At 44.0% G+C, this 26795-nt stretch overlaps 1 protein-coding gene and 2 long non-coding RNA genes across 3 annotated transcripts in view; all 3 read right to left on the reverse strand.

The window, feature by feature from the left end:
• The window catches only part of LOC144942438 (scavenger receptor cysteine-rich domain-containing protein DMBT1-like), a 132162-nt gene that overhangs the window by 62002 nt on the left and 43365 nt on the right, over positions 1-26795 (reverse strand). The gene's annotated exons all lie outside the window — the stretch shown is intronic.
• On the reverse strand, positions 2218-5330 carry LOC144942237 (uncharacterized). The gene is made up of 3 exons (XR_013639342.1): positions 5240-5330; positions 4854-4868; positions 2218-2241 (listed from the first exon to the last, which is right to left on the reverse strand). It is a non-coding gene; the product is annotated as an uncharacterized LOC144942237 (long non-coding RNA).
• LOC144942239 (uncharacterized) lies at positions 9971-10825 on the reverse strand. The gene is made up of 3 exons (XR_013639344.1): positions 10810-10825; positions 10275-10292; positions 9971-10084 (listed from the first exon to the last, which is right to left on the reverse strand). It is a non-coding gene; the product is annotated as an uncharacterized LOC144942239 (long non-coding RNA).

The raw sequence follows: 26795 nt of genomic DNA on the forward strand, positions 1-26795 counted from the left end.
AGTGGTCGGAGGCTCTGCTCCAGACAATGAAGGTCACATGGAAGAGACAAATAGACAAGGAAAGCGTGATCCACATGAATAGTATACACTATTGATATTGACCCTCATAGCTCATAGCAAATTGTTTAACAATTATTTTTTTTCTTTCTTACAGGCAAAAGTGCTACAAAGTGTTTAGCTTAGGTTGGTACCGCGTTTGATGAATTTGCCCATGAGAATTAACTTTGTATATCAATTACTGTATTAGTATCATTTCTACAGCCATGTTGTGATCACACAATGATGCACGCATTGATAATGAAGTCCAATAATTTACAGAATGTGTGCAGAAGCTGCCCATTGTGCATCAGAGCAGGGTCCAACATTAACTACAACCACTCTCATCAACTTATCTGCTGCCTGTTGCTAAAATAATCTCCATTGTTAATGTCATGCATCAATGTTATGCTGATGCCTCACAGCTCTACATCATCTGTTCGATGGAATCACGTGATGCACAATGCCGATAAAGGACTTACCAGTAGTCGTGGTGACTACGGCAGATGATGAAGGTCCAGCCATGATGGAGACAAAACAAAAACACAGATGTGTATAGACAAATGTAGATGCACACACAAACAAGTGCAAACTACAATGGCGACCTCACCGTAATATTCGCAGTTGCTGCTTGACGACGGTGGGATGCAGTAGCACCGGTAGTAGGGGTAGTCGTATGGCTGATCCACACAGGTACCCCAATTGCCACGTTAAAATATTTTTATTTTATTATTTTATGTTATTCCAGTTAAGAACCAGGCTACAGTCTACATTATAGACTGCCAGTATGGTCACTCAGTTTAATAACCATTGCTACAGTCTACATCATAGACTGGCAATACACTCACCGAGGTTAAGAACCAAGCTACAGTCTATATTATAGACTGACATTACGCTAACCAAGGTTAAAAACCAGGCTATAGTCTATATTATAGACTGCCAATACACTCACTCCGTTTTAGAACCAGGCTACAGTCTACATTAGTGTTTTATTTTTATTCACTTTTAATTATTACTTTTCCATCTACGTGACTTTACCAAAATAACCAAATTATATGAATTCCTGCAGTCACTAAAGTTTTAAGTACAAAAATGTATACATATATATGCTGCCTTACAGGGAAAATTGCTACTTTACTTTTATGCAAAGTGTTTAGTTTAGGTTCATATCACTTTTGATGAATTTTCCCATGAGAATTAGCATTGTTTAACAATTACTGTGGGCATTATTTCGACGGTCATGTAATGACACAATGATGCACCCATTGTTAATGAAGTCCACTAATTTACAGGATGCGTGCAGAAGCTGCCCTTTGTGCATCAGAACAGGGTACAACATTAAATACAATCCCTCTTGTCAACATATCTGCAGCCTCTTGCTAAAATTATCTCCATTGTTAATGTCATGCATCAATCTTATGCTGATGCCACACAGCTCTACATCATCTGTTCCATGTAATCACGTGATGCACAATCCCGATAAAAGGACTTACCAGTAGTCGTGGTGACTACGGAAGATGATAAAGGTCCAGACATCATGGAGACAAAACACAAACACAGATGTGTTATTGTTGCTTTCGGGTATAAATATGTATGCAAACGTGAAGCATTATAATGTATAAGTTCAGGCAGTCTGCTTTTGGACAGTAATTAGTTTTGCACAATATAGAACAATAAAATGAGGTGAAGAAGAGGGAATGTTTATGAGCACAATTGTTTTCTCAAGTAGATTTGTTCTAAACATTTTAGAACGACATTGGGAAGATGCACCAATGTGTCCAGTTACCACCATCGTCTGCATACATTACGTGTGTACAGTGCAATATAGACTAATGTAGATGCACACACAAACAAGTGCTAACTACAATGGCGACCTCACCGTAATTTTCGCAGTTGCTGCCTGACCAGGGTGGGATGCAGTAGCACCGGTAGTAGGGGTAGTAGTATGGCTGATCCACACAGGTACCCCAATTGCCACAAGGGTTGTTCTGGCACACACCTGCAGAGACACACACACGCTCATTGCGTCATGGAAATTGGTTGACGGCCATTTTCTTCCTACTCCACCAACACACGCTTCTCGTTAAAATCAATCGTGATGAGACAGCTTCCTCTTCTGTCCATCGAGTAAGAGACACAGAGAGACTTCCACCTCCGTGAGACACGCGTGAGACAACGGTTACTCACTGGGAGTGGTCGGAGGCTCTGCTCCAGACAATGAAGGTCACATGGAAGAGACAAATAGACAAAGAAAGCGTGATCCACATGAATAGTATACACTATTGACATTGTAGTGGGTTCCAATCAGGCACACACCAAGGTTAAGAACCAAGCTACAGTCTATATTATAGACTGACATTACGCTAACCAAGGTTAAAAACCAGGCTATAGTCTATATTATAGACTGCCAATACACTCACTCCGTTTTAGAACCAGGCTACAGTCTACATTAGTGTTTTATTTTTATTGACTTTTTATTATTATTTTTCCATCTACGTGACTTTACCGAAATAACCAAATAATATGAATTCCTGCAGTCACGAAAGTTTTAAGTACAACAATGTATGTATATATGCTGTCTTACAGGGAAAATTGCTACTTTACTTTCATGAAAAGTGTTTAGTTTAGGTTCATATCACTTTTGATGAATTTTCCCATGAGAATTAGCATTGTTTAACAATTACTGTGGGCATTATTTCGACGGTCATGTAATGACACAATGATGCACCCATTGTTAATGAAGTCCACTAATTTACAGGATGCGTGCAGAAGCTGCCCTTTGTGCATCAGAACAGGGTACAGATACTCTGCTCCCTTTCACAGGCAAGACCTCTTCGGCAGTACTCAACTCAACCCAATTAGTCTCTATGGTTAAGGACATGGTACTATCTCCAGATGACATCCTCGTCAGCTTTGATGTAGTATCTTTGTTTACCAAAGTCCCAGTACCGGACACCCTAATAATAATTGAGGACTTAGTCCAACATGGATTGAATTCTGATGCACCTGCGCTGGTTAGGCATTGCCTCACCAACACCTATTTTACCTGGAATGGCACCTTCTACAAACAGAATGAGGGTACCCCTATGGGCTCCCCTTTGTCACCAGTTATAGCCAACATGTTCATGGAAAAGTTTGAATCAGACGCCATCCAGACATCCACCCTGCGTCCTTCCCTGTGGAAGAGGTATGTGGATGACACTTTCGTCATCTGGCCACATGGCCTCCCAGCATTGAACCACTTCTTGGACCACATCAATTCTAGACACCCATCCATCAGATTCACCATGGAAGTGGAGAAAGACGGTAAACTACCATTCTTGGATATTCTGTTTGAGAGGAGGCCTGACGGATCCTTGGGACATTCTGTCTACAGGAAAGCCACCCACACAGATTCCTACTTGAAACCGGATTCCCACCACCACCCATCTCAAAAGAATTCTCTCATCAAAACGCTATACCACAGAGCCCATGGCATTTCTGACAAACACCACCTGACCGGTGAATTAAGACATGTACATCGGGCCCTCAGGATGAACGGATACTCTGACCGTACTATCCGCCAAGCTGTCTCTCCCACCACACAGAAACAGCCACATGAAACTCCGACCAAAACCATCACGTTACCATACATAGCAGGCGTGACCAAAAAGATCTCCAAAATTCTAAACAAACATAAGATCCAAGTCCGATTCAGTACAGTGCATAAAATCCGTGATCTGATTCCATCTGTGAAGGATGTCGTTCCTGGCTTACAGTATCCTGGAGTCTACAAATTGAGTTGCATTTGTGGTGATTGCTACATTGGAGAAACGAAACGTCATGTTTCTGATCGTGTCCGCGAGCACAAGTCAGATCTGAAACGCGGCAGAACTGATTCTTCTGCCGTTGCCGATCATTGCTACAACTCGGTGGGCTCTCATGAAATTGTCTTTTCCGAGACCAAGGTTCTCTGCAAACCTCCCGGCTACCATCAAAGGTTTGTACACGAAGCCATACAAATATACAAACACAGACATAATTTCAACCGTGATGATGGGTACAAACTTAGTAATCATTGGAAAGATGTTATCAACCACGCAAAAAAGACTTAATTACACTTTTTTGGACCATCTTATCTGACAGGCACTATTTTACTTTACTTTACCGAGTGTTAACATCCCCAGTTATTTTTTAACAGTACTCTCTTCATTGTTCAGCCAGCATTGGTATAAACATGGGCATTTTCGTTCTTTTGTCTATCATGTGTATCAGACCTCCCCTCCCCCTCTCTGTCCATTGTGTTGGCGTGTGCAGCAGCAACCGCGTCCAAGCCGTCGTCCATTTTTTTGGCCCCCCCCTCCCCCTCCCGATGCGTTGTACTTAGCACTCCGTGCTGTCTTTGAGCCCCGCCCCCCTCCCTCCCGATACGTTCCATTCATTGGCTACCACATTCTGATGAGCTCCCACCCCTCTCCTCCCCCCTTCAACTTGCTTATAAGGGATTACATCTTGAATCATTGCCTCACTTGATGCAGCTAATTCGGCTGTGACGGTCCCACCTGATGACGGAGACTTGTGTTGCCTCCGAAAAGTCGTGATTTTTGTTTTATTTTATTTTCATTAATTTTGATGTTTTACCTACGTGACTTTACCGAAAAAACCTAAGAATAGGGTACAACATTAAATACAATCCCTCTTGTCAACATATCTGCTGCCTCTTGCTAAAATGATCTCCATTGTTAATGTCATGCATCAATCTTATGCTGATGCCACACAGCTCTACATCATCTGTTCCATGTAATCACGTGATGCACAATCCCGATAAAAGGACTTACCAGTAGTCGTGGTGACTACGGAAGATGATAAAGGTCCAAACATGATGGAGACAAAACACAAACACAGATGTGTTATTGTTGCTTTCGCGTATAAATATGTATGCAAACGTGAGGCATTATAATGTATAAGTTCAGGCAGTCTGCTTTTGGACAGTAATTAGTTGTGCACAATATAGAACAATAAAATGAGGTGAATAAGAGGGAATGTTTACGAGCACAATTGTTTTCTCAAGTAGATTTGTGCTAAACATTTTAGAACGACATTGGGAAGATGCACCAATGTGTCCAGTTACCACCATCGTCTGCATACATTACGTGTGTACAGTGCAATATAGACTAATGTAGATGCACACACAAACAAGTGCTAACTACAATGGCGACCTCACCGTAATATTCGCAGTTGCTGCCTGACCATTGTGGGCTGCAGTAGCACCAGTAGTAGGGGTAGTAATAAGGTTGATCCACACAGGTACCCGAATTGGCACACGGGCTGGATTGGCAGACACCTGCAGAGACACACACACGGTCATTGCGTCATGGAAATTGGTTGACTGCCATTTTCTTCCTACTCCACCAACACACGCTTCACGTGAAAATCAATCGCGATGAGACAGCTTCCGCTTCTGTCCATCGCGTAAGAGACACAGGGAGACTTCCACCTCCGTGAGACACGCGTGAGACAACGGTTACTCACTGGTAGTGGTAGGAGGCTCTGCTCCAGACAATGACGTTGATATGAAAGAGACAAATAGACAAAGAAACCGTGATCCACATGAATTGCATACACTATTGCCATTGATCATCAAAGCGCATTGCAAATTGTTTAACAATAATTATATATATGGCTTCTTACAGGGAAAATTGCTACTCACGTTTGTGCAAAGTGTTTAGTTTAGGTTAGTATCACCTTTGATGAATTTTCCCAAGAAAATTGACATTGTCGAACAATTACTGTTTGAGCATTATTTCGACGGCCATGTGATCAAACAATGATGCACGCATTGTTAATGAAGTCCACTAATTTACAGAATGTGTGCAGAAGCTGCCTGTTGTGCATCAGAGCAGGGTCCAACATTAAATACAACCATTCTCATCAACATATCTGCTGCCTCTAGCTAAAATGGTCTCCATTGTTAATGTCATGCATCAATTTTATGCTGATACCACACAGCTCTCCATCATCTGTTCGATGGAATCACGTGATGCACAACTCCGATAAAAGGACTTACCAGTAGTCGTGGTGGCTACGGCAGATGATAACGGTCCAGCCATGATGGAGACAAAACACAAACACAGATGTGCCAAATGGCAAGTCACTTTTAAATGACAGTATTTTAATAGGTCTTTGTTTCTGTTCTGGTATAAATATGTATTTAAACGTGGGGCATTATAACTTACACTTTCAGGCTGTCTGCTTTTGATCAGTAATTAGTTGTGCACAATACAGAACAATAAAATGGGGTGAAGAAGAGAGAATGTGTACGAGCACAATTGTTTTCTCAAGTAGATTTGTTCTAAACATTTTAGAACAACATTGTGAAGATGCACCAACGTGACCGGTTACCACCATCGTCTGCATCCATTACGCATGTAAAGTGCAAAATAGACTAATGTAGATGCACACACAAACAAGTGCTAACTACAATGGCGACCTCACCGTAATATTCGCAATTGCTGCCTGACCACGGTGGGCTGCAGTAGCACCGGTAGTAGGGGTAGTAATAAGGTTGATCCACACAGGTACCCCAATTGGCACACGGGCTGGATTGGCAGACACCTGCAGAGACACACATACGGTCATTGCGTCATGGAAATTGGTTGACTGACATTTTCTTCCTACTCCACCAACACACGCTTCACGTCAAAATCAATAGCGATGAGACAGCTTCCTCTTCTGTCCATCGAGTAAGAGAGACGCAGGGAGACTTCCACCTCCGTGAGACACGCGTGAGACAACGGTTACTCACCGGGAGTAGTAGGAGGCTCTGCACCAGACAATGAAGGTCACATGAAAGAGACAAATAGACAAAGAAAGCGTGATCCACATGAATAGTATACACTATTGCTATTGTAGTGGGTTCTAATCAGGCGCACACCAAGACTTGGAGGCAACACGTTTATATTCTAACACAACGAACACTACTCAACGTTCCAAGGTTAACTATGTACATTCCGAGCGACGATGTACATTACAGGTTAACTACGTGAGGGGGTGACCATCATCCCTAGCCACCTAACCACTTGAACGTAATCTCTATGTGGTTGAACCAGAACAGCCAACACGTCGTCGGGTCATCGTGTGCGGCGACCGAGGAGCGAGGATCCAAGAAGGCGACTTCTTATCCGGGTTGAACAGCCACGCTCCCTCTCGGGACTCTGCTGAGATCTCCTGTGGCGTGACCAGGGACAGAGCCCCTGGTGACGCCCCCCTTCTCGATCCTTCGCGGAGGCTCTGGGTCCACATCACGTGGCCCACTCACCCCCTTCTAGGGGCCCCCATGTCCCCTCATCCGGTCACGTGCTCTCGCGGGTTCACCCAAACTGTCATGTCCTGACCCGACCTCCGTGACATCCGGACTCTGCCCTCTAGTGAGTCCTTATGAATAGGACCCCCACTATCGCAATAGAACGGCTTATTTATGTCGTTACTCTATTAACCCTCGTAGCTCATGGAAAATTGTTTAACAATGATTTTCTATGCTTTCTTACAGGAAAAATTGCTGTATTCATGTTTTTTCTACAGCCATGTTGTGATCACACAATGATGCACGCATTCATAATGAAGTCCAATAATTTGCAGAATGTGTGCAGAAGCTGTCCTTCGTGCATCAGAGCAGGGTACAACATTAAATACAACCCCTCTTGTCAACATATCTCGTGCCTGTTGCTAAAATGATCTCCATTGTTAATGTCATGCATCAATTTTATGCTGATGCCACACAGCTCTACATCATTTTTTGATGGAATCACGTGATGCACAATCCCGATAAAAGGACTTACCAGTAGTCGTGGTGGCTACGGCAGATGATGAAGGTCCAGACATAATAGAAACAAAACACAAACAAAGATATGTTATTGTTGCATTCCGGTATAAATATGTATGCAAACGTGAGGCATTATAATGTATAAGTTCAGGCAGTCTGCTTTTGGACAGTAATTAGTTGTGCACAATATAGAACAATAAAATGAGGTGAATAAGAGGGAATGTTTACGAGCACAATTGTTTTCTCAAGTAGATTTGTGCTAAACATTTTAGAACGACATTGGGAAGATGCACCAATGTGTCCAGTTACCACCATCGTCTGCATACATTACGTGTGTACAGTGCAATATAGACTAATGTAGATGCACACACAAACAAGTGCAAACTACAATGGCGACCTCACCGTAATTTTCGCAGTTGCTGCCTGACCAGGGTGGGATGCAGTAGCACCGGTAGTAGGGGTAGTAGTATGGCTGATCCACACAGGTACCCCAATTGCCACAAGGGTTGTTCTGGCACACACCTGCAGAGACACACACACGCTCATTGCGTCATGGAAATTGGTTGACGGCCATTTTCTTCCTACTCCACCAACACACGCTTCTCGTTAAAATCAATCGTGACGAGACAGCTTCCTCTTCTGTCCATCGAGTAAGAGACACAGAGAGACTTCCACCTCCGTGAGACACGCGTGAGACAACGGTTACTCACTGGGAGTGGTCGGAGGCTCTGCACCAGACAATGAAGGTCACATGGAAGAGAAAAATAGACAAAGAAAGCGTGATCCACATGAATTGTATACACTATTGCTATTGTAGTGGGTTCTAAATAGGCGCACACCAAGACTTGGAGGCAACACGTTAATATACTAACGCAACTAACACTACTCAACGTTCCAAGGTTAACTATGTGCATTCTGAGCGACTATGTACATTACGGGTTAACTACGTGAGGGGGTGACCATCATCACGAACTGCCTAACCACTTGAACGTAATCTCTATGTGGTTGAACCAGAACAGCCAACACGTCGTCGGGTCGTCGTGTGTGGCTACCGAGGAGCGAGGATCTAAGAAGGCGACTTCTTTCCCGGGTTGAACAGCCACGCTCCCTCTCGGGACTCTGCTGAGATCTCCTGTGGCGTGACCAGGGACAGAGCCCCTGGTCACGCCCCCTTCTCGATCCTTCGCGAAGGCTCTGGGTCCACATCACGTGGCCCGCTCACACCCTTCTAGGGGCCCCATGCCCCCTCGTCCGGTCCCATGCTCTCGCGGGTTCACCCAAACTGTCATGTCCTGACCCGACCTCCGTGACATCCTGACTCTGCCCTCTAGTGAGCCCTTATGAATAGGACCCCCACAATCGCTATCGAAAGGCTTATTTATGTCGTTACTCTATTAACCCTCGTAGCTCATGGAAAATTGTTTAACAATAATTTTCTATGCTTTCTTACAGGAAAAATTGCCGTATTCATGTTTTTTCTACAGGCATGTTGTGATCACACAATGATGCACGCATTCATAATGAAGTCCAATAATTTGCAGAATGTGTGCAGAAGCTGTCCTTCGTGCATCAGAGCAGGGTACAACATTACATACAACCCCTCTTGTCAACATATCTCGTGCCTGTTGCTAAAATGATCTCCATTGTTAATGTCATGCATCAATTTTATGCTGATGCCACACAGCTCTACATCATTTTTTGATGGAATCACGTGATGCACAATCCCGATAAAAGGACTTACCAGTAGTCGTGGTGGCTACGGCAGATGATGAAGGTCCAGACATAATAGAAACAAAACACAAACACAGATATGTTATTGTTGCATTCCGGTATAAATATGTATGCAAGCGTGAGGCATTATAATGTATAAGTTCAGGCAGTCTGCTTTTGGACAGTAATTAGTTCTGCACAATATAGAACAATAAAATGAGGTGAATAAGAGGGAATGTTTATGAGCACAATTGTTTTCTCAAGTAGATTTGTTCTAAACATTTTAGAACGAGATTGGGAAGATGCACCAATGTGTACAGTTACCACCATTGTCAGCATACATTACGTGTGTACAGTGCAATATAGACACATGTAGATGCACACACAAACAAGTGCAAACTACAATGGCGACCTCACCGTAATATTCGCAGTTGCTGCCTGACCATTGTGGGCTGCAGTAGCACCGGTAGTAGGGGTAGTAGTATGGCTGATCCACACAGGTACCCGAATTGGCACACGGGCTGGATTGGCAGACACCTGCAGAGACACACACACGGTCATTGCGTCGTGGAAATTGGTTGACTGCCATTTTCTTCCTACTCCACCAACACACGCTTCACGTGAAAATCAATCGCGATGAAACAGCTTCCACTTCTGTCCATCGCGTAAGAGAGACGCAGGGAGACTTCCACCTCCGTGAGACACGCGTGAGACAACGGTTACTCACTGGGAGTGGTAGGAGGCTCTGCTCCAGACAATGAGGGTCACATGAAAGAGACAAATAGACAAAGAAACCGTGATCCACATGAATTGTATACACTATTGCCATTGATCATCAAAGCACATTGCAAATTGTTTAACAATAATTATATATATGGCTTCTTACAGGGAAAATTGCTACTCACGTTTGTGCAAAGTGTTTAGTTTAGGTTAGTATCACCTTTGATGAATTTTCCCAAGAAAATTGACATTGTCGAACAATTACTGTTTGAGCATTATTTCGACGGCCATGTGATCAAACAATGATGCACGCATTGTTAATGAAGTCCACTAATTTACAGAATGTGTGCAGAAGCTGCCTGTTGTGCATCAGAGCAGGGTCCAACATTAAATACAACCATTCTCATCAACATATCTGCTGCCTCTAGCTAAAATGGTCTCCATTGTTAATGTCATGCATCAATTTTATGCGGATACCACACAGCTCTCCGTCATCTGTTCGATGGAATCACGTGATGCACAACTCCGATAAAAGGACTTACCAGTAGTCGTGGTGGCTACGGCAGATGATAACGGTCCAGCCATGATGGAGACAAAACACAAACACAGATGTGCCAAATGGCAAGTCACTTTTTAATGACAGTATTTTAATAGGTCTTTGTTTCTGTTCTGGTATAAATATGTATTTAAACGTGGGGCATTATAACTTACACTTTCAGGCTGTCTGCTTTTGATCAGTAATTAGTTGTGCACAATACAGAACAATAAAATGGGGTGAAGAAGAGAGAATGTGTACGAGCACAATTGTTTTCTCAAGTAGATTTGTTCTAAACATTTTAGAACAACATTGTGAAGATGCACCAACGTGACCGGTTACCACCATCGTCTGCATCCATTACGCATGTAAAGTGCAAAATAGACAAATGTAGATGCACACACAAACAAGTGCAAACTACAATGGCGACCTCACCGTAATATTCGCAGTTGCTGCCTGACCATTGTGGGCTGCAGTAGCACCAGTAGTAGGGGTAGTAATAAGGTTGATCCACACAGGTACCCGAATTGGCACAAGGGTTATTTTGGCACACACCTGCAGAGACACACACACGGTCATTGCGTCGTGGAAATTGTTTGACTGACATTTTCTACCTACTCCACCAACACACGCTTCTCGTCAAAATCAATCGCGATGAGACAGCTTCCACTTCGAATCCATCGAGTAAGAGAGACGCAGGGAGACTTCCACCTCCGTGAGACACGCGTGAGACAACGGTTACTCACTGGGAGTGGTCGGAGGCTCTGCTCCAGACAATGAAGGTCACATGGAAGAGACAAATAGACAAAGAAAGCGTGATCCACATGAATAGTATACACTATTGCTATTGTAGTGGGTTCTAATCAGGCGCACACCAAGACTTGGAGGCAACACGTTTATATTCTAACACAACGAACACTACTCAACGTTCCAAGGTTAACTATGTACATTCCGAGCGACGATGTACATTACAGGTTAACTACGTGAGGGGGTGACCATCATCCCTAGCCACCTAACCACTTGAACGTAATCTCTATGTGGTTGAACCAGAACAGCCAACACGTCGTCGGGTCATCGTGTGCGGCGATCGAGGAGCGAGGATCCAAGAAGGCGACTTCTTATCCGGGTTGAACAGCCACGCTCCCTCTCGGGACTCTGCTGAGATCTCCTGTGGCGTGACCAGGGACAGAGCCCCTGGTGACGCCCCCCTTCTCGATCCTTCGCGGAGGCTCTGGGTCCACATCACGTGGCCCACTCACCCCCTTCTAGGGGCCCCCATGTCCCCTCATCCGGTCACGTGCTCTCGCGGGTTCACCCAAACTGTCATGTCCTGACCCGACCTCCGTGACATCCGGACTCTGCCCTCTAGTGAGTCCTTATGAATAGGACCCCCACTATCGCAATAGAACGGCTTATTTATGTCGTTACTCTATTAACCCTCGTAGCTCATGGAAAATTGTTTAACAATGATTTTCTATGCTTTCTTACAGGAAAAATTGCTGTATTCATGTTTTTTCTACAGCCATGTTGTGATCACACAATGATGCACGCATTCATAATGAAGTCCAATAATTTGCAGAATGTGTGCAGAAGCTGTCCTTCGTGCATCAGAGCAGGGTACAACATTAAATACAACCCCTCTTGTCAACATATCTCGTGCCTGTTGCTAAAATGATCTCCATTGTTAATGTCATGCATCAATTTTATGCTGATGCCACACAGCTCTACATCATTTTTTGATGGAATCCCGTGATGCACAATCCCGATAAAAGGACTTACCAGTAGTCGTGGTGGCTACGGCAGATGATGAAGGTCCAGACATAATAGAAACAAAACACAAACACAGATATGTTATTGTTGCATTCCGGTATAAATATGTATGCAAACGTGAGGCATTATAATGTATAAGTTCAGGCAGTCTGCTTTTGGACAGTAATTAGTTGTGCACAATATAGAACAATAAAATGAGGTGAATAAGAGGGAATGTTTACGAGCACAATTGTTTTCTCAAGTAGATTTGTGCTAAACATTTTAGAACGACATTGGGAAGATGCACCAATGTGTCCAGTTACCACCATCGTATGCATACATTACGTGTGTACAGTGCAATATAGACTAATGTAGATGCACACACAAACAAGTGCTAACTACAATGGCGACCTCACCGTAATTTTCGCAGTTGCTGCCTGACCAGGGTGGGATGCAGTAGCACCGGTAGTAGGGGTAGTAGTATGGCTGATCCACACAGGTACCCCAATTGCCACAAGGGTTGTTCTGGCACACACCTGCAGAGACACACACACGGTCATTGCGTCATGGAAATTGGTTGACGGCCATTTTCTTCCTACTCCACCAACACATGCTTCTCGTTAAAATCAATCGTGATGAGACAGCTTCCTCTTCTGTCCATCGAGTAAGAGAGACGCAGGGAGACTTCCACCTCCGTGAGACACGCGTGAGACAACGGTTACTCACTGGGAGTGGTCGGAGGCTCTGCTCCAGACAATGAAGGTCACATGGAAGAGACAAATAGACAAAGAAAGCGTGATCCACATGAATAGTATACACTATTGATATTGTAGTGGGTTCTAATCAGGCACACACCAAGACTTGGAGGCAACACGTCGATTTACTAACACAACCAACAATACTCAACGTTCCAAGGTTACCTATGTACATTCCGAGCGAGTATGTACATTATGGGTTAACGACGTGAGGTGGTGACCATCATCCCTATCCACCTAACCACTTGAACGGAATCTCTATGTGGTTGAACGAGAACAGCCACGCTCCCTCTCGGAACTCGGCTGAGATCTCGATCCTTCGCAGATGCTCTGGGTCCACATAACGTGGCCCACTCACCCCCTTCTAGGGGCCCCCATGTCCCCTCGTCCGGTCACCTGCTCTCGCGGGTTCACCCAGACTGTCATGTCCTGACCAGACCACCTTGACATCCGGACTCTGCCCTCTAGTAAGCCTTTATGAATAGGACCCCCACTATCGACATAGAACGGCTTATTTATGTTGTTACTCTATTAACCCTCGTAGCTCATGGAAATTGTTTAACAATAATTTTCTATGCTTTCTTACAGGAAAAATTGCTGCTATAGTTTATGCAAAGTGTTTAGATTAGGGTGGTACCGGGTTTGATGAATTTGCCCATGAGAATACATTTTGTATATCAATTACTGTATAAGTATCATTTCTACAGCCATGTTGTGATCACACAATGATGCACGCATTGAAAATGAAGTCCAATAATTTACAGAATGTGTGCAGAAGCTGCCCTTTGTGCATCAGAGCAGGGTACAACATTAAATACAACCACTTATCAACATATCTCCTGCCTCTTGCTAAAATTATCTCCATTGTTAATGTCATGCATCAATTTTATGCTGATGCCACACAGCTCTACATCATCTGTTCGATGGAATCACGTGATGCACAATCCCGATAAAAGGACTTACCAGTAGTCGTGGTGACTACGGAAGATGATGAAGGTCCAGACATGATGGAGACAAAACACAAACACAGATGTGTTATTGTTGCTTTCGGGAATAAATATGCATGCAAACATGAAGCATTATAATGTATAAGTTCAGGCAGTCTGCTTTTGGACAGTAATTAGTTGTGCACAATATAGAACAATAAAATGAGGTGAAGAAGAGGGAATATTTATGAGCACAATTGTTTTCTCAAGTAGATTTGTTGTTAACATTTTAGAACGACATTGTGAAGATGCACCAATGTGTCCGGTTACCACCATCGCCTGCATCCATTACGTGTGTACAGTGCAATATAGACAAATGTGGATGCACACACAAACAAGTGCTAACTACAATGGCGACCTCACCGTAATTTTCGCAGTTGCTGCCTGACCAGGGTGGGATGCAGTAGCACCGGTAGTAGGGGTAGTCGTATGGCTGATCCACACAGGTACCCCAATTGCCACAAGGGTTGTTCTGGCACACACCTGCAGAGACACACACACGCTCATTGCGTCATGGAAATTGGTTGACGGCCATTTTCTCCCTACTCCACCAACACATGCTTCACGTCAAAATCAATAGCGATGAGACAGCTTCCTCTTCTGTCCATCGAGTAAGAGAGACGCAGGGAGACTTCCACCTCCGTGAGACACGCGTGAGACAACGGTTACTCACTGGGAGTGGTCGGAGGCTCTGCTCCAGACAATGAAGGTCACATGGAAGAGACAAATAGACAAAGAAAGCGTGATCCACATGAATAGTATACACTATTGATATTGTAGTGGGTTCTAATCAGGCACACACCAAGACTTGGAGGCAACACGTCGATTTACTAACACAACCAACAATACTCAACGTTCCAAGGTTACCTATGTACATTCCGAGCGAGTATGTACATTATGGTTTAACGACGTGAGGTGGTGACCATCATCCCTATCCACCTAACCACTTGAACGGAATCTCTATGTGGTTGAACGAGAACAGCCACGCTCCCTCTTGGGACTCGGCTGAGATCTCGATCCTTCGCAGAGGCTCTGGGTCCACATCACGTGGCACACTCACCCCCTTCTAGGGGCCCCCATGTCCCCTCGTCCGGTCACGTGCTCTGACGGGTTCACCCAGACTGTCATGTCCTGACCCGACCACCTTGACATCCGGACTCTGCCCTCTCGTAAGCCTTTATGAATAGGACCCCCACTATCGACATAGAACGGCTTATTTATGTTGTTACTCTATTAACCCTCGTAGCTCATGGAAATTGTTTAACAATAATTTGCTATGCTTTCTTACAGGAAAAATTGCTGCTATAGTTTATGCAAAGTGTTTAGTTTAGGGTGGTACCGCGTTTGATGAATTTACCCATGAGAATAAACTTTGTATATTAATTACTGTATTAGTATGATTTTTACAGCCATGTTGTGATCACACAATGATGCACGCATTGATAATGAAGTCCACTAATTTACAGAATGTGTGCAGAAGCTGCCCATTGTGCATCAGAGCAGGGTCCAACATTAACTACAACCACTCTTATAAACATATCTCCTGCCACTTGCTAAAATAATCTCCATTGTTAATGTCATGCATCAATTTTATGCTGATGCCACACAGCTCTACATCATCTGTTCGATGGAATCACGTGATGCACAATCCCGATAAAAGGACTTACCAGTAGTCGTGGTGACTACGGAAGATGATAAAGGTCCAGACATGATGGAGACAAAACACAAACACAGATGTGTTATTGTTGCTTTCGGGTATAAATATGTATGCAAAGGTGAAGCATTATAATGTATAAGTTCAGGCAGTCTGCTTTTGGACAGTAATTAGTGTTGCACAATATAGAACAATAAAATGAGGTGAAGAAGAGGGAACGTTTACGAGCACAATTGTTTTCTCAAGTAGATTTCTAAACATTTTAGAACGACATTGGGAAGATGCACCAATGTGTCCAGTTACCACCATCGTCTGCATACATTACGTGTGTACAGTGCAATATAGACTAATGTAGATGCGCACACAAACAAGTGCTAACTACAATGGCGACCTCACCGTAATTTTCGCAGTTGCTGCCTGACCAGGGTGGGATGCAGTAGCACCGGTAGTAGGGGTAGTAGTATGGCTGATCCACACAGGTACCCCAATTGCCACAAGGGTTGTTCTGGCACACACCTGCAGAGACACACACACGGTCATTGCGTCATGGAAATTGGTTGACGGCCATTTTCTTCCTACTCCACCAACACATGCTTCTCGTTAAAATCAATCGTGATGAGACAGCTTCCTCTTCTGTCCATCGAGTAAGAGAGACGCAGGGAGACTTCCACCTCCGTGAGACACGCGTGAGACAACGGTTACTCACTGGGAGTGGTCGGAGGCTCTGCTCCAGACAATGAAGGTCACATGGAAGAGACAAATAGACAAAGAAAGCGTGATCCACATGAATAGTATACACTATTGACATTGTAGTGGGTTCTAATCAGGCACACACCAAGGTTAAGAACCAAGCTACAGTCTATATTATAAACTGACATTACGCTAACCAAGGTTAAAAACCAGGCTATAGTCTAAATTATAGACTGCCAATACACTCACTCCGTTTTAGAGCCAGGCTACAGTCTACATTAGTGTTTTATTTTTATTCACTTTTTATTATTATTTTTCCATCTACGTGACTTTACCGAAATAACCAAATAATATGAATTCCTGCAGTCACGAAAGTTTTAAGTACAAAAATGTATGTATATATGCTGCATTACAGGGAAAATTGCTACTTTACTTTTATGCAAAGTGTTTAGTTTAGGTTCATATCACTTTTGATGAATTTTCGCATGAGAATTAGCATTGTTTAACAATTACTGTAGGCATTATTTCGACGGTCATGTAATGACACAATGATGCACCCATTGTTAATGAAGTCCACTAATTTACAGGATGCGTGCAGAAGCTGCCCTTTGTGCATCAGAACAGGGTACAACATTAAATACAATCCCTCTTGTCAACATATCTGCTGCCTCTTGCTAAAATGATCTCCATTGTTAATGTCATGCATCAATCTTATGCTGATGCCACACAGCTCTACATCATCTGTTCCATGTAATCACGTGATGCACAATCCCGATAAAAGGACTTACCAGTAGTCGTGGTGACTACGGAAGATGATAAAGGTCCAGACATGATGGAGACAAAACACAAACACAGATGTGTTATTGTTGCTTTCGGGTATAAATATGTATGCAAACGTGAAGCATTATAATGTATAAGTTCAGGCAGTCTGCTTTTGGACAGTAATTCGTTTTGCACAATATAGAACAATAAAATTAGGTGAAGAAGAGGGAATGTTTATGAGCACAATTGTTTTCTCAAGTAGATTTGTTCTAAACATTTTAGAACGACATTGGGAAGATGCACCAATGTGTCCAGTTTACCACCATCGTCTACATACATTACGTGTGTACAGTGCAATATAGACTAATGTAGATGTACACACAAACAAGTGCTAACTACAATGGCGACCTCACCGTAATTTTCGCAGTTGCTGCCTGACCACGGTGGGATGCAGTAGCACCGGTAGTAGGGGTAGTAGTATGGCTGATCCACACAGGTACCCCAATTGCCACAAGGGTTGTTCTGGCACACACCTGCAGAGACACACACACGCTCATTGCGTCATGGAAATTGGTTGACGGCCATTTTCTTCCTACTCCACCAACACACGCTTCACGTCAAAATCAATCGCGATGAGACAGCTTCCGCTTCTATCCATCGTGTAAGAGAGACGCAGGGAGACTTCCACCTCCGTGAGACACGCGTGAGACAACGGTTACTCACTGGGAGTGGTAGGAGGCTCTGCTCCAGACAATGAAGGTCACATGGAAGAGACAAATAGACAAAGAAAGCGTGATCCAGATGAATAGTATACACTATTGATATTGTAGTGGGTTCTAATCAGGCGCACACCAAAACTTGGAGGCAACACGTTAATATACTAACACAACCAACACTACTCAACATTCCAAGGATAACTGTGTGCATTCTGAGCGACTATGTACATTACGGGTTAACTACGTGGGGGGGTGACTATCATCACGAACTGCCTAACCACTTGAACGTAATCTCTATGTGGTTGAACCAGAAGAGCCAACACGTCGTCGGGTCGTCGTGTGCGGCGACCGAGGAGCGAGGATCTAAGAAGGCAACTTCTTTCCCGAGTTTAACAGCCACGCTCCCTCTCGGGACTCGTCTGAGATCTCCTGTGGCGTGACCAGGGACAGAGCCCCTGGTGACGCCCTCCTTCTCGATCCTTCGCGGAGGCTCTGGGTCCACATCACGTGGCCCACTCACCCCCTTCTAGGGGCCCCCATGTCCCCTCGTCCGGTCACGTGCTCTCACGGGTTCACTCAGACTGTCATGTCCTGACTCGACCTCCGTGACATCCGGACTCTGCCCTCTAGTAAGCCCTTATGAATAGGACCCCCACTATCGCTATAGAATGGCTTTTTTATGTTGTTACTCTATTTTCCCTCGTAGCTCATGGAAAATTGTTTAACAATAATTTGCTATGCTTTCTTACAGGAAAAATTGCTACTTAAGTTTATACAAAGTGTTTAGTTTAGGGTGGTACCGCGTTTGATGAATTTGCCCATGAGAATAAACTTTGTATATATATTACTGTATTAGCATAATTTCTACAGCCATGTTGTGATCACACAATGATGCACGCATTGATAATGAAGTCCAATAATTTACAGAATGTGTGCAGAAGCTGCCCATTGTGCATCAGAGCAGGGTCCAACATTAACTACAACCACTCTTATAAACATATCTCCTGCCACTTGCTAAAATAATCTCCATTGTTAATGTCATGCATAAATGTTATGCTGATGCCACACAGCTCTACATCATCTGTTTGATGGAATCACATGATGCACAATCCCGATAAAAGGACTTACCAGTAGTCGTGGTGGCTACGGCAGATGATGAAGGTCCAGACATAATAGAAACAAAATTCAAACACAGATATGTTATTGTTGCATTCCGGTATGAATATGTATGCAAACGTGAAGCCTTATAATGTATAAGTTCAGGCAGTCTGCTTTTGGACAGTAATAAGTTGTGCACAATATAGAGCAATAAAATGAGGTGAATAAGAGGGAATGTTTACGAGCACAATTGTTTTCTCAAGTAGATTTGTTCTAAACATTTTAGAACGAGATTGGGAAGCTGCACAAATGTGTACAGTTACCACCATCGTCTGCATACATTACGTGTGTACAGTGCAATATAGACTAATGTAGATGCACACACAAACAAGTGCTAACTACAATGGCGACTTCACCGTAATATTCGCAGTTGCTGCCTGACCACGGTGGGATGCAGTCGCACCGGTAGTAGGGGTAGTCGTCTGGCTGATCCACACAGGTACCCCAATTGCCACAAGGGTTGTTCTGGCACACACCTGCAGAGACACACACACGCTCATTGCGTCATGGAAATTGGTTGACTGCCATTTTCTTCCTACTCCACCAACACACGCTTCACATCAAAATCAATCGCGATGAGACAGCTTCCGCTTCTGTCCATCGCGTATGAGACACAGGGAGACTTCCACCTCCGTGAGACACGCGTGAGACAACGGTTACTCACTGGGAGTGGTAGGAGGCTCTGCTCCAGACAATGACGTTGATATGAAAGAGACAAAAAGACAAAAAAACCGTGATTCACATGAATTGTATACACTATTGCCATTGATCCTCAAAGCTCATAGCAAATTGTTTAACAATAATTATATATATATGCCTTCTTACAGGGAAAATTGCTACTTAAGTTTGTGCAAAATATTTAGTTTAGGTTAGTATCACCTTTGATGAATTTTCCCATGAAAATTGACATTGTTTAACAATTACTGTGTGAGAATTCTTTCGATGGCCATGTGATCAAACAATGATGCACGCATTGCTAATGAAGTCCACTAATTTATAGGATGTGTGCATAAGCTGTCGTTTGTGCATCAGAGCAGGGTCCAACATTAAATACAACCACTCTCATCAACATATCTCATGCCTGTTGCTAAAATGGTCTCCATTGTTAATGTCATGCATCAATTTTATGCTGATGCCACACAGCTCTCCATCATCTGTTCGATGGAATCACGTGATGCACAACTCCGATACAAGAACTTACCAGTAGTGGTGGCTACGTCTGATGATAAAGGTCCAGCCATGATGGAGACAAAACACGAACACAGATGTGTCAAATGGCAAGTCATTTTTAATTGCAGTATTTTAGTAGGTCTTTGTTGCTCTTCTGGTATAAATATGTATTCAAACGTGGGGCATTATAACTTACAAGTTCAGGCTGTCTGCTTTTGGTCAGTAATTAGTTGTGCACAATACAGAACAATAAAATGGGGTGAAGAAGAGAGAATATTTACGAGCACAATTGTTTTCTCAAGTAGATTTGTTCTAAACATTTTTAGAAGGACACTGTGAAGATGCACCAATGTGTCCAGTTACCACCATCGTCTGCATACATTACGTGTGTACAGTGCAATATAGACAAATGTAGATGCACACACAACAAGTGCAAACTACAATGGCGACCTCACCGTAAAATTCGCAGTTGCTGCCTGACCACGGTGGGATGCAGTCGCACCGGTAGTAGGGGTAGTCGTCTGGCTGATCCACACAGGTACCCCAATTGCCACAAGGGTTGTTCTGGCACACACCTGCAGAGACACACACACGCTCATTGCGTCATGGAAATTGGTTGACGGCCATTTTCTTCCTACTCCACCAACACACGCTTCACATCAAAATCAATCGCGATGAGACAGATTGCTCTACTGTCCATCGAGTAAGAGACACACAGGAAGACTTCCACCGCTGTGAGACACGCGTGAGACAACGGTTACTCACTGGGAGTGGTAGGAGGCTCTGCTCCAGACAATGAAGTTGATATGAAAGAGACAAATAGACAAAGAAACCGTGATCCACATGAATTGTATACACTATTGCCATTGATCCTCAAAGCTCATAGCAAATTGTTTAACAATAATTATATATATATATATGCCTTCTTACAGGGAAAATTGCTACTTAAGTTTGTGCAAAATATTTAGTTTAGGTTAGTATCACCTTTGATGAATTTTCCCATGAAAATTGACATTGTTTAACAATTACTGTGTGAGCAATATTTCAATGGCCATGTGATCAAACAATGATGCACGCATTGTTAATGAAGTCCACTAATTTATAGGATGTGTGCATAAGCTGCCGTTTGTGCATCAGAGCAGGTCCAACATTAAATACAACCACTCTCATCAACATATCTCATGCCTGTTGCTAAAATGGTCTCCATTGTTAATGTCATGCATCAATTTTATGCTGATGCCACACAGCTCTCCATCATCTGTTCGATGGAATCACGTGATGCACTACTCCGATACAAGAACTTACCAGTAGTGGTGGCTACGGCAGATGATAAAGGTCCAGCCATGATGGAGACAAAACACGAAAACAGATGTGTCAAATGGCAAGTCATTATTAATTGCATTATTTTAGTAGGTCTTTGTTGCTGTTCTGGTATAAATATGTATTCAAACGTGGGGCATTACAACTTACAAGTCCAGGCAGTCTGCTTTTGGTCAGTAATTAGTTGTGCACAATACAGAACAATAAAATGGGGTGAAGAAGAGGGAATATTTACGAGCACAATTGTTTTCTCAAGTAGATTTGTTCTAAACATTTTAGAACGACATTGTGAAGATGCACCAATGTGTACAGTTACCACCATCGTCTGCATCCATTACGTGTGTACAGTGCAATATAGACTAATGTAGATGCACACACAATCAAGTGCTAACTACAATGGCGACCTCACCGTAATTTTCGCAGTTGCTGCCTGACCAGGGTGGGATGCAGTAGCACCGGTAGTAGGGGTAGTAGTATGGCTGATCCACACAGGTACCCCAATTGCCACAAGGGTTGTTCTGGCACACACCTGCAGAGACACACACACGCTCATTGCGTCATGGAAATTGGTTGCCTGCCATTTTCTTCCTACTCCACCAACACACGCTTCTCGTCAAAATCAATCGCGATGAGACAGCTTCCACATCTATCCATCGCGTAAGAGAGACGCAGGGAGACTTCCAACTCCGTGAGACACGCGTGAGACAACGGTTACTCACTGGGAGTAGTAGGAGGCTCTGCTCCAGACAATGAAGGTCACATGGAAGAGACAAATAGACAAAGAAAGCGTGATCCACATGAATAGTATACACTATTGATATTGTAGTGGGTTTTAATCACGCGCACACCAAAACTTGGAGGCAACACGTTAATATACTAACGCAACTAACACTACTCAACGTTCCAAGGTTAACTATGTACATTCCGAGCGACTATGTACATTACAGGTTAACTACGTGAGGGGGTGACCATCATCACGAACTGCCTAACCACTTGAACGTAATCTCTATGTGGTTGAACCAGAACAGCCAACACGTCGTCGGGTCGTCGTGTGTGGCTACCGAGGAGCGAGGATCTAAGAAGGCGACTTCTTTCCCGGGTTGAACAGCCACGCTCCCTCTCGGGACTCTGCTGAGATCTCCTGTGGCGTGACCAGGGACAGAGCCCCTGATCACGCCCCCTTCTCGATCCTTCGCGGAGGCTCTGGGTCCACATCACGTGGCCCGCTCACACCCTTCTAGGGGCCCCATGCCCCCTCGTCCGGTCCCATGCTCTCGCGGGTTCACCCAAACTGTCATGTCCTGACCCGACCTCCGTGACATCCTGACTCTGCCCTCTAGTGAGCCCTTATGAATAGGACCCCCACTATCGCTATCGAAAGGCTTATTTATGTCGTTACTCTATTAACCCTCGTAGCTCATGGAAAATTGTTTAACAATAATTTTCTATGCTTTCTTACAGGAAAAATTGCCGTATTCATGTTTTTTCTACAGCCATGTTGTGATCACACAATGATGCACGCATTCATAATGAAGTCCAATAATTTGCAGAATGTGTGCAGAAGCTGACCTTCGTGCATCAGAGCAGGGTACAACATTAAATACAACCCCTCTTGTCAACATATCTCGTGCCTGTTGCTAAAATGATCTCCATTGTTAATGTCATGCATCAATTTTATGCTGATGCCACACAGCTCTACATCATTTTTTGATGGAATCACGTGATGCACAATCCCGATAAAAGGACTTACCAGTAGTCGTGGTGGCTACGGCAGATGATGAAGGTCCAGACATAATAGAAACAAAACACAAACACAGATATGTTATTGTTGCATTCCGGTATAAATATGTATGCAAACGTGAGGCATTATAATGTATAAGTTCAGGCAGTCTGCTTTTGGACAGTAATTAGTTGTGCACAATATAGAGCAATAAAATGAGGTGAAGAAAGGGGAATGTTTATGAGCACAATTGTTTTCTCAAGTAGATTTGTTCTAAACATTTTAGAACGACATTGGGAAGATGCACCAATGTGTACAGTTACCACCATCGTCTGCATACATTACGTGTGTACAGTGCAATATAGACAAATGTAGATGCACACACAAACAAGTGCAAACTGCAATGGCGACCTCACCGTAATTTTCGCAGTTGCTGCCATACCACGGTGGGATGCAGTAGCACCGGTAGTAGGGGTAGTCGTCTGGCTGATCCACACAGGTACCCCAATTGCCACAAGGGTTGTTCTGGCACACACCTGCAGAGACACACACACGGTCATTGCGTCATGGAAATTGGTTGACTGCCATTTTCTTCCTACTCCACCAACACACGCTTCACGTCAAAATCAATCGCGATGAGACAGCTTCCTCTTCTGTCCATCGTGTAAGAGACACAGGGAGACTTCCACCTCCGTGAGACACGCGTGAGACAACGGATACTCACTGGGAGTAGTAGGAGGCTCTGCTCCAGACAATGAAGGTCACATGGAAGAGACAAATAGACAAAGAAAGCGTGATCCAGATGAATTGTATACACTATTGCTATCGTAGTGGGTTCTAAATAGGCGCACACCAAGACTTGGAGGCAACACGTTTATATATTAACACAACCAACACTACTCAACATTCCAAGGTTAACTGTGTACATTCCGAGCGACTATGTACATTACGGGTTAACTACGTGAGGGGGTGACCATCATCCCTATCCACCTAACCACTTGAACGTAATCTCTATGTGGTTGAACCAGAACTGCCACGCTCCCTCTCGGGACTCGGCTGAGATCTCCTGTGGCGTGACCAGGGACAGAGCCCCTGGTGACGCCCTCCTTCTCGATCCTTCGCGGAGGCTCTGGGTCCACATCACGTGGCCCGCTCACCCCCTTCTAGGGGCCCCCATGTCCCCTCGTCCGGTCACATGCTCTCGCGGGTTCACTCAGACTGTCATGTCCTGACTCGACCTCCGTGACATCCGGACTCTGCCCTCTAGTAAGCCCTTATGAATAGGACCCCCACTATCGCTATAGAATGGCTTATTTATGTTGTTACTCTATTTTCCCTCGTAGCTCATGGAAAATTGTTTAACAATAATTTGCTATGCTTTCTTACAGGAAAAATTGCTACTTAAGTTTATACAAAGTGTTTAGTTTAGGGTGGTACCGCGTTTGATGAATTTGCCCATGAGAATAAACTTTGTATATATATTACTGTATTAGCATCATTTCTACAGCCATGTTGTGATCACACAATGATGCACGCATTGATAATGAAGTCCAATAATTTACAGAATGTGTGCAGAAGCTGCCCATTGTGCATCAGAGCAGGGTCCAACATTAACTACAACCACTCTTATAAACATATCTCCTGCCACTTTCTAAAATAATCTACATTGTTAATGTCATGCATAAATGTTATGCTGATGCCACACAGCTCTACATCATCTGCTTGATGGAATCACATGATGCAAAACCCCGATAAAAGGACTTACCAGTAGTAGTTTCAGTGGCTACGGCAGATGATAAAGGTCCAGCCATGATGGAGACAAAACACAAACACAAATGTGCCAAATGGCAAGTCATTTTTTATTGCAGTTTTTTTGTTGGTCTTTGTTGATGTTCGGGAATTAATATGTTTGCAAACGTGGGGCATTATAACTTACAAGTTCAGGCTGTCTGCTTTTGGACAGTAATTAGTTGTGCACAATATAGAACAATGAAATGAGGTGAATAAGAGGGAATGTTTATGAGCACAATTGTTTTCTCAAGTAGATTTGTTGTCAACATTTTAGAACGACATTGGGAAGATGCACCAATGTGTCCAGTTACCACCATCGTCTGCATCCATTACGTGTGTACAGTGCAATATAGACAAATGTAGATGCACACACAAACAAGTGCAAACTGCAATGGCGACCTCACCGTAATTTTCGCAGTTGCTGCCTGACCAGGGTGGGATGCAGTAGCACCGGTAGTAGGGGTAGTCGTCTGGCTGATCCACACAGGTACCCCAATTGCCACAAGGGTTGTTCTGGCACACACCTGCAGAGACACACACACGGTCATTGCGTCATGGAAATTGGTTGACTGGCATTTTCTACCTACTCCACCAACACATGCTTCACATCAAAATCAATCGCGATGAGACAGCTTCCACATCTATCCATCGCGTAAAGAAACGCAGGGAGACTTCCACCTCCGTGAGACACGCGTGAGACAACGGTTACTCACTGGGAGTGGTAGGAGGCTCTGCTCCAGACAATGAAGGTCACATGGAAGAGACAAATAGACAAAGAAAGCGTGATCCACATGAATTGTATACACTATTGCTATTGTAGTGGGTTCTAAATAGGCGCACACTAAGACTTGGAGGCAACACGTTTATATTCTAACACAACGAACACTACTCAACATTCCAAGGTTAACTGTGTGCATTCTGAGCGACTATGTACATTACGGGTTAACTACGTGGGGGGGTGACTATCATCACGAACTGCCTAACCACTTGAACGTAATCTCTATGTGGTTGCACCAGAAGAGCCAACACGTCGTCGGGTCGTCGTGTGCGGCGACCGAGGAGCGAGGATCTAAGAAGGCGACTTCTTTCCCGAGTTTAACAGCCACGCTCCCTCTCGGGACTCGTCTGAGATCTCCTGTGGCGTGACCAGGGACAGAGCCCCTGGTGACGCCCTCCTTCTCGATCCTTCGCGGAGGCTCTGGGTCCACATCACGTGGCCCACTCACCCCCTTCTAGGGGCCCCCATGTCCCCTCGTTCGGTCACGGGCTCTCGCGGGTTCACTCAGAATGTCATGTCCTGACTCGACCTCCGTGACATCCGGACTCTGCCCTCTAGTAAGCCCTTATGAATAGGACCCCCACTATCGACATAGAACGGCTTATTTATGTTGTTACTCTATTAACCCTCGTAGTTCATGGAACATTTTTAACAATTATTTTCTATGCTTTCCTACAGGAAAAATTACTGTATTCATGTTATTTCTACAGCCATGTTGTGATCACACAATGATGCACGCATTCA

This window comes from Lampetra fluviatilis, chromosome 27 (assembly GCF_964198595.1).
Source record: "Lampetra fluviatilis chromosome 27, kcLamFluv1.1, whole genome shotgun sequence".
NCBI lineage: Eukaryota > Metazoa > Chordata > Hyperoartia > Petromyzontiformes > Petromyzontidae > Lampetra > Lampetra fluviatilis.